The sequence below is a fragment of the Coregonus lavaretus genome, assembly GCF_964263955.1.
Source record: "Coregonus lavaretus genome assembly, chromosome: 4".
In the NCBI taxonomy this organism is placed as follows: Eukaryota; Metazoa; Chordata; class Actinopteri; order Salmoniformes; family Salmonidae; genus Coregonus; species Coregonus lavaretus.
The window spans coordinates 25208551-25223550 of NC_139991.1; positions in this window are offsets into that span (position 1 = coordinate 25208551).

Sequence of the window (15000 nt, forward strand, 5' to 3'; positions counted from 1 at the left end):
ACATTGAAGGGATTGTATAGTGCCCTAATGGACTACAGACAATGACTGTCTCCTAGACTAAAAACAAAGGCTGCATGTACTGCCTATATTTTGAGGGAAACGCACTGTCCATTATTTGATTTGATTTGATCAGGGCAGGGCAGCACACAAACTGCATTTAGTCCAATAACAATCCATGATATTATTAGGGTGATAAATAAAAAAGCAGTTGCTCCATGACACAAGAGCACGCTCTACTGGGACAAAAAGCTTACAGCACATGGTATTCCCAGGCAGTCTCCCAACCAAGTACTAACCAGGCCCGACCCTGCTTAGCTTCCGAGATCAGACGAGATCGGGCGTATTCAGGCTGGTATGGCCGTAAGCGAGTGAACAACTCTTGGTACACTATATAAAGTCAATGTGTCACTCACTCTGAAAGGGACACAGAAACGTATCCACTTTGTGACACAAACTGAAGAAGCTCAACCCCTGCTTACATTTCCAATATATATATATATATATTTGAGTCTTGTTGGGGGGGGGGGGGGAAGAGGGCATATCCTATGTTGATTTATGACAAGTTCATTGACTAGGGCCCTATAAAATAGGCGTTGCGGACCGAATCACGGAATCCAGACATTAAACCGAAATTCAACAATATTCAAACATTTATTGAACTTAGTAAGAAATCAACTAAATCTATTCAACTTGTTAGAAAACGCATTCATTTGCCCAAGTCAATCATAAGACATGAACAAAATGCATCAGTGATTCGTATTTCCATGAACTTTCTGAAACGGCACAGGAATGCCCCTGTCTGTGTGCATGTGTGCGGTGCGCGCGTATGTCTACACTTTGTGTAGCCGTTAGCGATGATGCTAATGATAACCTTCTTCTGGTAGGGAAGGAATGGCTTTCCCCAAAACCTTCGCAAGTAAATGTTAACTACAAAGTAGCCTATGCCTGCCTGGCAGAATTATACCGTGATCATTTGCATCACTCCAGTTGCCATTTGTTCTACAGCAACACCGCTTAACCAAACAAAGGTCTCTTCCTGGTGCATGCTTGCATTTAAGGGTAACTACACCCCAACATCTAAATGTCTTACATTTTTCCCAGACCTCACAAATGGTCACCTGATAGGGTTTAAACATTGTTGTGGACATAGAACATCCAATTGTGCTGTTTTGCTATTAAAAAGGTGTACTTTTGAGAGCGAAAACCTGCCAAAACAGGGACAAACGGTCAACGGGGAAATCTAAACGGAGAAAAGGGAACTTGGGAATTAACGGAATCAGGCAAAACATTGAAGGGATTGTATAGTGCCCTAATGGACTACAGACATTGACTGTCTCCTAGACTAAAAACAAAGGCTGCATGTACTGCCTATATTTTGAGGGAAACGCACTGTCCATTATTTGATTTGATTTGATCAGGGCAGGGCAGCACACAAACTGCATTTAGTCCAATAACAATCCATGATATTATTAGGGTGATAAATAAAAAGCAGTTGCTCCATGACACAAGAGCACGCTCTACTGGGACAAAATGCTTACAGCACATGGTATTCCCAGGCGGTCTCCCATCCAAGTACTAACCAGGCCCGACCCTGCTTAGCTTCCGAGATCAGACGAGATCGGGCGTATTCAGGCTGGTATGGCCGTAAGTGAGTGAACAACTCTTGGTACACTATATAAAGTCAATGTGTCACTCACTCTGAAAGGGACACAGAAACGTATCCACTTTGTGACACAAACTGAAGAAGCTCAACCCCTGCTTACATTTCCAATATATATATATATATATTTGAGTCTTGTTGGGGGGGGGGGGAAGAGGGCATATCCTATGTTGATTTATGACAAGTTCATTGACTAGGGCCCTATAAAATAGGCGTTGCGGACCGAATCACGGAATCCAGACATTAAACCGAAATTCAACAATATTCAAACATTTATTGAACTTAGTAAGAAATCAACTAAATCTATTCAACTTGTTAGAAAACGCATTCATTTGCCCAAGTCAATCATAAGACATGAACAAAATGCATCAGTGATTCGTATTTCCATGAACTTTCTGAAACGGCACAGGAATGCCCCTGTCTGTGTGCATGTGTGCGGTGCGCGCGTATGTCTACACTTTGTGTAGCCGTTAGCGATGATGCTAATGATAACCTTCTTCTGGTAGGGAAGGAATGGCTTTCCCCAAAACCTTCGCAAGTAAATGTTAACTACAAAGTAGCCTATGCCTGCCTGGCAGAATTATACCGTGATCATTTGCATCACTCCAGTTGCCATTTGTTCTACAGCAACACCGCTTAACCAAACAAAGGTCTCTTCCTGGTGCATGCTTGCATTTAAGGGTAACTACACCCCAACATCTAAATGTCTTACATTTTTCCCAGACCTCACAAATGGTCACCTGATAGGGTTTAAACATTGTTGTGGACATAGAACATCCAATTGTGCTGTTTTGCTATTAAAAAGGTGTACTTTTGAGAGCGAAAACCTGCCAAAACAGGGACAAACGGTCAACGGGGAAATCTAAACGGAGAAAAGGGAACTTGGGAATTAACGGAATCAGGCAAAACATTGAAGGGATTGTATAGTGCCCTAATGGACTACAGACATTGACTGTCTCCTAGACTAAAAACAAAGGCTGCATGTACTGCCTATATTTTGAGGGAAACGCACTGTCAATTATTTGATTTGATTTGATCAGGGCAGGGCAGCACACAAACTGCATTTAGTCCAATAACAATCCATGATATTATTAGGGTGATAAATAAAAAGCAGTTGCTTCATGACACAAGAGCACGCTCTACTGGGACAAAAAGCTTACAGCACATGGTATTCCCAGGCGGTCTCCCATCCAAATACTAACCAGGCCCGACCCTGCTTAGCTTCCGAGATCAGACGAGATCGGGCGTATTCAGGCTGGTATGGCCGTAAGCAAGTGAACAACTCTTGGTACACTATATAAAGTCAATGTGTCACTCACTCTGAAAGGGACACAGAAACGTATCCACTTTGTGACACAAACTGAAGAAGCTCAACCCCTGCTTACATTTCCAATATATATATATATATATTTGAGTCTTGTTGGGGGGGGGGGGGGGGGGGAAGAGGGCATATCCTATGTTGATTTATGACAAGTTCATTGACTAGGGCCCTATAAAATAGGCGTTGCGGACCGAATCACGGAATCCAGACATTAAACCGAAATTCAACAATATTCAAACATTTATTGAACTTAGTAAGAAATCAACTAAATCTATTCAACTTGTTAGAAAACGCATTCATTTGCCCAAGTCAATCATAAGACATGAACAAAATGCATCAGTGATTCGTATTTCCATGAACTTTCTGAAACGGCACAGGAATGCCCCTGTCTGTGTGCATGTGTGCGGTGCGCGCGTATGTCTACACTTTGTGTAGCCGTTAGCGATGATGCTAATGATAACCTTCTTCTGGTAGGGAAGGAATGGCTTTCCCCAAAACCTTCGCAAGTAAATGTTAACTACAAAGTAGCCTATGCCTGCCTGGCAGAATTATACCGTGATCATTTGCATCACTCCAGTTGCCATTTGTTCTACAGCAACACCGCTTAACCAAACAAAGGTCTCTTCCTGGTGCATGCTTGCATTTAAGGGTAACTACACCCCAACATCTAAATGTCTTACATTTTTCCCAGACCTCACAAATGGTCACCTGATAGGGTTTAAACATTGTTGTGGACATAGAACATCCAATTGTGCTGTTTTGCTATTAAAAAGGTGTACTTTTGAGAGCGAAAACCTGCCAAAACAGGGACAAACGGTCAACGGGGAAATCTAAACGGAGAAAAGGGAACTTGGGAATTAACGGAATCAGGCAAAACATTGAAGGGATTGTATAGTGCCCTAATGGACTACAGACATTGACTGTCTCCTAGACTAAAAACAAAGGCTGCATGTACTGCCTATATTTTGAGGGAAACGCACTGTCCATTATTTGATTTGATTTGATCAGGGCAGGGCAGCACACAAACTGCATTTAGTCCAATAACAATCCATGATATTATTAGGGTGATAAATAAAAAGCAGTTGCTCCATGACACAAGAGCACGCTCTACTGGGACAAAAAGCTTACAGCACATGGTATTCCCAGGCGGTCTCCCATCCAAGTACTAACCAGGCCCGACCCTGCTTAGCTTCCGAGATCAGACGAGATCGGGCGTATTCAGGCTGGTATGGCCGTAAGCGAGTGAACAACTCTTGGTACACTATATAAAGTCAATGTGTCACTCACTCTGAAAGGGACACAGAAACGTATCCACTTTGTGACACAAACTGAAGAAGCTCAACCCCTGCTTACATTTCCAATATATATATATATATATTTGAGTCTTGTTGGGGGGGGGGGAAGAGGGCATATCCTATGTTGATTTATGACAAGTTCATTGACTAGGGCCCTATAAAATAGGCGTTGCGGACCGAATCACGGAATCCAGACATTAAACCGAAATTCAACAATATTCAAACATTTATTGAACTTAGTAAGAAATCAACTAAATCTATTCAACTTGTTAGAAAACGCATTCATTTGCCCAAGTCAATCATAAGACATGAACAAAATGCATCAGTGATTCGTATTTCCATGAACTTTCTGAAACGGCACAGGAATGCCCCTGTCTGTGTGCATGTGTGCGGTGCGCGCGTATGTCTACACTTTGTGTAGCCGTTAGCGATGATGCTAATGATAACCTTCTTCTGGTAGGGAAGGAATGGCTTTCCCCAAAACCTTCGCAAGTAAATGTTAACTACAAAGTAGCCTATGCCTGCCTGGCAGAATTATACCGTGATCATTTGCATCACTCCAGTTGCCATTTGTTCTACAGCAACACCGCTTAACCAAACAAAGGTCTCTTCCTGGTGCATGCTTGCATTTAAGGGTAACTACACCCCAACATCTAAATGTCTTACATTTTTCCCAGACCTCACAAATGGTCACCTGATAGGGTTTAAACATTGTTGTGGACATAGAACATCCAATTGTGCTGTTTTGCTATTAAAAAGGTGTACTTTTGAGAGCGAAAACCTGCCAAAACAGGGACAAACGGTCAACGGGGAAATCTAAACGGAGAAAAGGGAACTTGGGAATTAACGGAATCAGGCAAAACATTGAAGGGATTGTATAGTGCCCTAATGGACTACAGACATTGACTGTCTCCTAGACTAAAAACAAAGGCTGCATGTACTGCCTATATTTTGAGGGAAACGCACTGTCCATTATTTGATTTGATTTGATCAGGGCAGGGCAGCACACAAACTGCATTTAGTCCAATAACAATCCATGATATTATTAGGGTGATAAATAAAAAGCAGTTGCTCCATGACACAAGAGCACGCTCTACTGGGACAAAAAGCTTACAGCACATGGTATTCCCAGGCGGTCTCCCATCCAAGTACTAACCAGGCCCGACCCTGCTTAGCTTCCGAGATCAGACGAGATCGGGCGTATTCAGGCTGGTATGGCCGTAAGCGAGTGAACAACTCTTGGTACACTATATAAAGTCAATGTGTCACTCACTCTGAAAGGGACACAGAAACGTATCCACTTTGTGACACAAACTGAAGAAGCTCAACCCCTGCTTACATTTCCAATATATATATATATATATTTGAGTCTTGTTGGGGGGGGGGGGAAGAGGGCATATCCTATGTTGATTTATGACAAGTTCATTGACTAGGGCCCTATAAAATAGGCGTTGCGGACCGAATCACGGAATCCAGACATTAAACCGAAATTCAACAATATTCAAACATTTATTGAACTTAGTAAGAAATCAACTAAATCTATTCAACTTGTTAGAAAACGCATTCATTTGCCCAAGTCAATCATAAGACATGAACAAAATGCATCAGTGATTCGTATTTCCATGAACTTTCTGAAACGGCACAGGAATGCCCCTGTCTGTGTGCATGTGTGCGGTGCGCGCGTATGTCTACACTTTGTGTAGCCGTTAGCGATGATGCTAATGATAACCTTCTTCTGGTAGGGAAGGAATGGCTTTCCCCAAAACCTTCGCAAGTAAATGTTAACTACAAAGTAGCCTATGCCTGCCTGGCAGAATTATACCGTGATCATTTGCATCACTCCAGTTGCCATTTGTTCTACAGCAACACCGCTTAACCAAACAAAGGTCTCTTCCTGGTGCATGCTTGCATTTAAGGGTAACTACACCCCAACATCTAAATGTCTTACATTTTTCCCAGACCTCACAAATGGTCACCTGATAGTGTTTAAACATTGTTGTGGACATAGAACATCCAATTGTGCTGTTTTGCTATTAAAAAGGTGTACTTTTGAGAGCGAAAACCTGCCAAAACAGGGACAAACGGTCAACGGGGAAATCTAAACGGAGAAAAGGGAACTTGGGAATTAACGGAATCAGGCAAAACATTGAAGGGATTGTATAGTGCCCTAATGGACTACAGACATTGACTGTCTCCTAGACTAAAAACAAAGGCTGCATGTACTGCCTATATTTTGAGGGAAACGCACTGTCAATTATTTGATTTGATTTGATCAGGGCAGGGCAGCACACAAACTGCATTTAGTCCAATAACAATCCATGATATTATTAGGGTGATAAATAAAAAGCAGTTGCTCCATGACACAAGAGCACGCTCTACTGGGACAAAAAGCTTACAGCACATGGTATTCCCAGGCGGTCTCCCATCCAAATACTAACCAGGCCCGACCCTGCTTAGCTTCCGAGATCAGACGAGATCGGGCGTATTCAGGCTGGTATGGCCGTAAGCAAGTGAACAACTCTTGGTACACTATATAAAGTCAATGTGTCACTCACTCTGAAAGGGACACAGAAACGTATCCACTTTGTGACACAAACTGAAGAAGCTCAACCCCTGCTTACATTTCCAATATATATATATATATATTTGAGTCTTGTTGGGGGGGGGGGGGGGAAGAGGGCATATCCTATGTTGATTTATGACAAGTTCATTGACTAGGGCCCTATAAAATAGGCGTTGCGGACCGAATCACGGAATCCAGACATTAAACCGAAATTCAACAATATTCAAACATTTATTGAACTTAGTAAGAAATCAACTAAATCTATTCAACTTGTTAGAAAACGCATTCATTTGCCCAAGTCAATCATAAGACATGAACAAAATGCATCAGTGATTCGTATTTCCATGAACTTTCTGAAACGGCACAGGAATGCCCCTGTCTGTGTGCATGTGTGCGGTGCGCGCGTATGTCTACACTTTGTGTAGCCGTTAGCGATGATGCTAATGATAACCTTCTTCTGGTAGGGAAGGAATGGCTTTCCCCAAAACCTTCGCAAGTAAATGTTAACTACAAAGTAGCCTATGCCTGCCTGGCAGAATTATACCGTGATCATTTGCATCACTCCAGTTGCCATTTGTTCTACAGCAACACCGCTTAACCAAACAAAGGTCTCTTCCTGGTGCATGCTTGCATTTAAGGGTAACTACACCCCAACATCTAAATGTCTTACATTTTTCCCAGACCTCACAAATGGTCACCTGATAGGGTTTAAACATTGTTGTGGACATAGAACATCCAATTGTGCTGTTTTGCTATTAAAAAGGTGTACTTTTGAGAGCGAAAACCTGCCAAAACAGGGACAAACGGTCAACGGGGAAATCTAAACGGAGAAAAGGGAACTTGGGAATTAACGGAATCAGGCAAAACATTGAAGGGATTGTATAGTGCCCTAATGGACTACAGACATTGACTGTCTCCTAGACTAAAAACAAAGGCTGCATGTACTGCCTATATTTTGAGGGAAACGCACTGTCCATTATTTGATTTGATTTGATCAGGGCAGGGCAGCACACAAACTGCATTTAGTCCAATAACAATCCATGATATTATTAGGGTGATAAATAAAAAGCAGTTGCTCCATGACACAAGAGCACGCTCTACTGGGACAAAAAGCTTACAGCACCTGGTATTCCCAGGCGGTCTCCCATCCAAGTACTAACCAGGCCCAACCCTGCTTAGCTTCCGAGATCGGACGAGATCGGGCGTATTCAGGCTGGTATGGCCGTAAGCGAGGGAACAACTCTTGGTACACTATATAAAGTCAATGTGTCACTCACTCTGAAAGGGACACAGAAACGTATCCACTTTGTGACACAAACTGAAGAAGCTCAACCCCTGCTTACATTTCCAATATATATATATATATATATATATTTGAGTCTTGTTGGGGGGGGGGGGGAAGAGGGCATATCCTATGTTGATTTATGACAAGTTCATTGACTAGGGCCCTATAAAATAGGCGTTGCGGACCGAATCACGGAATCCAGACATTAAACCGAAATTCAACAATATTCAAACATTTATTGAACTTAGTAAGAAATCAACTAAATCTATTCAACTTGTTAGAAAACGCATTCATTTGCCCAAGTCAATCATAAGACATGAACAAAATGCATCAGTGATTCGTATTTCCATGAACTTTCTGAAACGGCACAGGAATGCCCCTGTCTGTGTGCATGTGTGCGGTGCGCGCGTATGTCTACACTTTGTGTAGCCGTTAGCGATGATGCTAATGATAACCTTCTTCTGGTAGGGAAGGAATGGCTTTCCCCAAAACCTTCGCAAGTAAATGTTAACTACAAAGTAGCCTATGCCTGCCTGGCAGAATTATACCGTGATCATTTGCATCACTCCAGTTGCCATTTGTTCTACAGCAACACCGCTTAACCAAACAAAGGTCTCTTCCTGGTGCATGCTTGCATTTAAGGGTAACTACACCCCAACATCTAAATGTCTTACATTTTTCCCAGACCTCACAAATGGTCACCTGATAGGGTTTAAACATTGTTGTGGACATAGAACATCCAATTGTGCTGTTTTGCTATTAAAAAGGTGTACTTTTGAGAGCGAAAACCTGCCAAAACAGGGACAAACGGTCAACGGGGAAATCTAAACGGAGAAAAGGGAACTTGGGAATTAACGGAATCAGGCAAAACATTGAAGGGATTGTATAGTGCCCTAATGGACTACAGACATTGACTGTCTCCTAGACTAAAAACAAAGGCTGCATGTACTGCCTATATTTTGAGGGAAACGCACTGTCCATTATTTGATTTGATTTGATCAGGGCAGGGCAGCACACAAACTGCATTTAGTCCAATAACAATCCATGATATTATTAGGGTGATAAATAAAAAGCAGTTGCTCCATGACACAAGAGCACGCTCTACTGGGACAAAAAGCTTACAGCACCTGGTATTCCCAGGCGGTCTCAATCCAAGTACTAACCAGGCCCGACCCTGCTTAGCTTCCGAGATCGGACGAGATCGGGCGTATTCAGGCTGGTATGGCCATAAGCGAGGGAACAACTCTTGGTACACTATATAAAGTCAATGTGTCACTCACTCTGAAAGGGACACAGAAACGTATCCACTTTGTGACACAAACTGAAGAAGCTCAACCCCTGCTTACATTTCCAATATATATATATATATATTTGAGTCTTGTTGGGGGGGGGGGGGGGAAGAGGGCATATCCTATGTTGATTTATGACAAGTTCATTGACTAGGGCCCTATAAAATAGGCGTTGCGGACCGAATCACGGAATCCAGACATTAAACCGAAATTCAACAATATTCAAACATTTATTGAACTTAGTAAGAAATCAACTAAATCTATTCAACTTGTTAGAAAACGCATTCATTTGCCCAAGTCAATCATAAGACATGAACAAAATGCATCAGTGATTCGTATTTCCATGAACTTTCTGAAACGGCACAGGAATGCCCCTGTCTGTGTGCATGTGTGCGGTGCGCGCGTATGTCTACACTTTGTGTAGCCGTTAGCGATGATGCTAATGATAACCTTCTTCTGGTAGGGAAGGAATGGCTTTCCCCAAAACCTTCGCAAGTAAATGTTAACTACAAAGTAGCCTATGCCTGCCTGGCAGAATTATACCGTGATCATTTGCATCACTCCAGTTGCCATTTGTTCTACAGCAACACCGCTTAACCAAACAAAGGTCTCTTCCTGGTGCATGCTTGCATTTAAGGGTAACTACACCCCAACATCTAAATGTCTTACATTTTTCCCAGACCTCACAAATGGTCACCTGATAGGGTTTAAACATTGTTGTGGACATAGAACATCCAATTGTGCTGTTTTGCTATTAAAAAGGTGTACTTTTGAGAGCGAAAACCTGCCAAAACAGGGACAAACGGTCAACGGGGAAATCTAAACGGAGAAAAGGGAACTTGGGAATTAACGGAATCAGGCAAAACATTGAAGGGATTGTATAGTGCCCTAATGGACTACAGACATTGACTGTCTCCTAGACTAAAAACAAAGGCTGCATGTACTGCCTATATTTTGAGGGAAACGCACTGTCCATTATTTGATTTGATTTGATCAGGGCAGGGCAGCACACAAACTGCATTTAGTCCAATAACAATCCATGATATTATTAGGGTGATAAATAAAAAGCAGTTGCTCCATGACACAAGAGCACGCTCTACTGGGACAAAAAGCTTACAGCACCTGGTATTCCCAGGCGGTCTCCCATCCAAGTACTAACCAGGCCCAACCCTGCTTAGCTTCCGAGATCGGACGAGATCGGGCGTATTCAGGCTGGTATGGCCGTAAGCGAGGGAACAACTCTTGGTACACTATATAAAGTCAATGTGTCACTCACTCTGAAAGGGACACAGAAACGTATCCACTTTGTGACACAAACTGAAGAAGCTCAACCCCTGCTTACATTTCCAATATATATATATATATATATATATATATATATATTTGAGTCTTGTTGGGGGGGGGGGGGAAGAGGGCATATCCTATGTTGATTTATGACAAGTTCATTGACTAGGGCCCTATAAAATAGGCGTTGCGGACCGAATCACGGAATCCAGACATTAAACCGAAATTCAACAATATTCAAACATTTATTGAACTTAGTAAGAAATCAACTAAATCTATTCAACTTGTTAGAAAACGCATTCATTTGCCCAAGTCAATCATAAGACATGAACAAAATGCATCAGTGATTCGTATTTCCATGAACTTTCTGAAACGGCACAGGAATGCCCCTGTCTGTGTGCATGTGTGCGGTGCGCGCGTATGTCTACACTTTGTGTAGCCGTTAGCGATGATGCTAATGATAACCTTCTTCTGGTAGGGAAGGAATGGCTTTCCCCAAAACCTTCGCAAGTAAATGTTAACTACAAAGTAGCCTATGCCTGCCTGGCAGAATTATACCGTGATCATTTGCATCACTCCAGTTGCCATTTGTTCTACAGCAACACCGCTTAACCAAACAAAGGTCTCTTCCTGGTGCATGCTTGCATTTAAGGGTAACTACACCCCAACATCTAAATGTCTTACATTTTTCCCAGACCTCACAAATGGTCACCTGATAGGGTTTAAACATTGTTGTGGACATAGAACATCCAATTGTGCTGTTTTGCTATTAAAAAGGTGTACTTTTGAGAGCGAAAACCTGCCAAAACAGGGACAAACGGTCAACGGGGAAATCTAAACGGAGAAAAGGGAACTTGGGAATTAACGGAATCAGGCAAAACATTGAAGGGATTGTATAGTGCCCTAATGGACTACAGACATTGACTGTCTCCTAGACTAAAAACAAAGGCTGCATGTACTGCCTATATTTTGAGGGAAACGCACTGTCCATTATTTGATTTGATTTGATCAGGGCAGGGCAGCACACAAACTGCATTTAGTCCAATAACAATCCATGATATTATTAGGGTGATAAATAAAAAGCAGTTGCTCCATGACACAAGAGCACGCTCTACTGGGACAAAAAGCTTTGAGCACCTGGTATTCCCAGGCGGTCTCCCATCAAAGTACTAACAAGGCCCGACCCTGCTTAGCTTCCGAGATCAGACTAGATCGGGCGTATTCAGGCTGGTATGGCCGTAAGCGAGGGAACAACTCTTGGTACACTATATAAAGTCAATGTGTCACTCACTCTGAAAAGGACACAGAAACGTATCCACTTTGTGACACAAACTGAAGAAGCTCAACCCCTGCTTACATTTCCAATATATATATATATATATATTTGAGTCTTGTTGGGGGGGGGGGAAGAGGGCATATCCTATGTTGATTTATGACAAGTTCATTGACTAGGGCCCTATAAAATAGGCGTTGCGGACCGAATCACGGAATCCAGACATTAAACCGAAATTCAACAATATTCAAACATTTATTGAACTTAGTAAGAAATCAACTAAATCTATTCAACTTGTTAGAAAACGCATTCATTTGCCCAAGTCAATCATAAGACATGAACAAAATGCATCAGTGATTCGTATTTCCATGAACTTTCTGAAACGGCACAGGAATGCCCCTGTCTGTGTGCATGTGTGCGGTGCGCGCGTATGTCTACACTTTGTGTAGCCGTTAGCGATGATGCTAATGATAACCTTCTTCTGGTAGGGAAGGAATGGCTTTCCCCAAAACCTTCGCAAGTAAATGTTAACTACAAAGTAGCCTATGCCTGCCTGGCAGAATTATACCGTGATCATTTGCATCACTCCAGTTGCCATTTGTTCTACAGCAACACCGCTTAACCAAACAAAGGTCTCTTCCTGGTGCATGCTTGCATTTAAGGGTAACTACACCCCAACATCTAAATGTCTTACATTTTTCCCAGACCTCACAAATGGTCACCTGATAGGGTTTAAACATTGTTGTGGACATAGAACATCCAATTGTGCTGTTTTGCTATTAAAAAGGTGTACTTTTGAGAGCGAAAACCTGCCAAAACAGGGACAAACGGTCAACGGGGAAATCTAAACGGAGAAAAGGGAACTTGGGAATTAACGGAATCAGGCAAAACATTGAAGGGATTGTATAGTGCCCTAATGGACTACAGACATTGACTGTCTCCTAGACTAAAAACAAAGGCTGCATGTACTGCCTATATTTTGAGGGAAACGCACTGTCCATTATTTGATTTGATTTGATCAGGGCAGGGCAGCACACAAACTGCATTTAGTCCAATAACAATCCATGATATTATTAGGGTGATAAATAAAAAGCAGTTGCTCCATGACACAAGAGCACGCTCTACTGGGACAAAAAGCTTACAGCACCTGGTATTCCCAGGCGGTCTCAATCCAAGTACTAACCAGGCCCGACCCTGCTTAGCTTCCGAGATCGGACGAGATCGGGCGTATTCAGGCTGGTATGGCCATAAGCGAGGGAACAACTCTTGGTACACTATATAAAGTCAATGTGTCACTCACTCTGAAAGGGACACAGAAACGTATCCACTTTGTGACACAAACTGAAGAAGCTCAACCCCTGCTTACATTTCCAATATATATATATATATATTTGAGTCTTGTTGGGGGGGGGGAAGAGGGCATATCCTATGTTGATTTATGACAAGTTCATTGACTAGGGCCCTATAAAATAGGCGTTGCGGACCGAATCACGGAATCCAGACATTAAACCGAAATTCAACAATATTCAAACATTTATTGAACTTAGTAAGAAATCAACTAAATCTATTCAACTTGTTAGAAAACGCATTCATTTGCCCGAGTCAATCATAAGACATGAACAAAATGCATCAGTGATTCGTATTTCCATGAACTTTCTGAAACGGCACAGGAATGCCCCTGTCTGTGTGCATGTGTGCGGTGCGCGCGTATGTCTACACTTTGTGTAGCCGTTAGCGATGATGCTAATGATAACCTTCTTCTGGTAGGGAAGGAATGGCTTTCCCCAAAACCTTCGCAAGTAAATGTTAACTACAAAGTAGCCTATGCCTGCCTGGCAGAATTATACCGTGATCATTTGCATCACTCCAGTTGCCATTTGTTCTACAGCAACACCGCTTAACCAAACAAAGGTCTCTTCCTGGTGCATGCTTGCATTTAAGGGTAACTACACCCCAACATCTAAATGTCTTACATTTTTCCCAGACCTCACAAATGGTCACCTGATAGGGTTTAAACATTGTTGTGGACATAGAACATCCAATTGTGCTGTTTTGCTATTAAAAAGGTGTACTTTTGAGAGCGAAAACCTGCCAAAACAGGGACAAACGGTCAACGGGGAAATCTAAACGGAGAAAAGGGAACTTGGGAATTAACGGAATCAGGCAAAACATTGAAGGGATTGTATAGTGCCCTAATGGACTACAGACATTGAATGTCTCCTAGACTAAAAACAAAGGCTGCATGTACTGCCTATATTTTGAGGGAAACGCACTGTCCATTATTTGATTTGATTTGATCAGGGCAGGGCAGCACACACAAACTGCATTTAGTCCAATAACAATCCATGATATTATTAGGGTGATAAATAAAAGGCAGTTGCTCCATGACACAAGAGCACGCTCTACTGGGACAAAAAGCTTACAGCACCTGGAATTCCAAGGCAGTCTCCCATCCAAGTACTAACCAGGCCCTACCCTACTTAGCTTCCGAGATCGGACGAGATCAGGCGTATTCAGGCTGGTATGGCCGTAAGCGAGGGAACAACTCTTGGTACACTATATAAAGTTAATGTGTCACTCACTCTGAAAGGGACACAGAAACGTATCCACTTTGTGACACAAACTGAAGAAGCTCAACCCTTGCTTACATTTCCAATATATATATATATATATATATATATATATATATATGAGTCTTGTTGGGGGGGGGGGGAAGAGGGCATATCCTATGTTGATTTATGACAAGTTCATTGACTAGGGCCCTATAAAATAGGCGTTGCGGACCGAATCACGGAATCCAGACATTAAACCGAAATTCAACAATATTCAAACATTTATTGAACTTAGTAAGAAATCAACTAAAACTATTCAACTTGTTAGAAAACGCATTAATTTGCCCAAGTCAATCATAAGACATGAACAAAATGCATCAGTAATTCGTATTTCCATGAACTTTCTGAAACGGCACAGGAATGCCCCTGTCTGTGTGCATGTGTGCGGTGCGCGCGTATGTCTACACTTTGTGTAGCC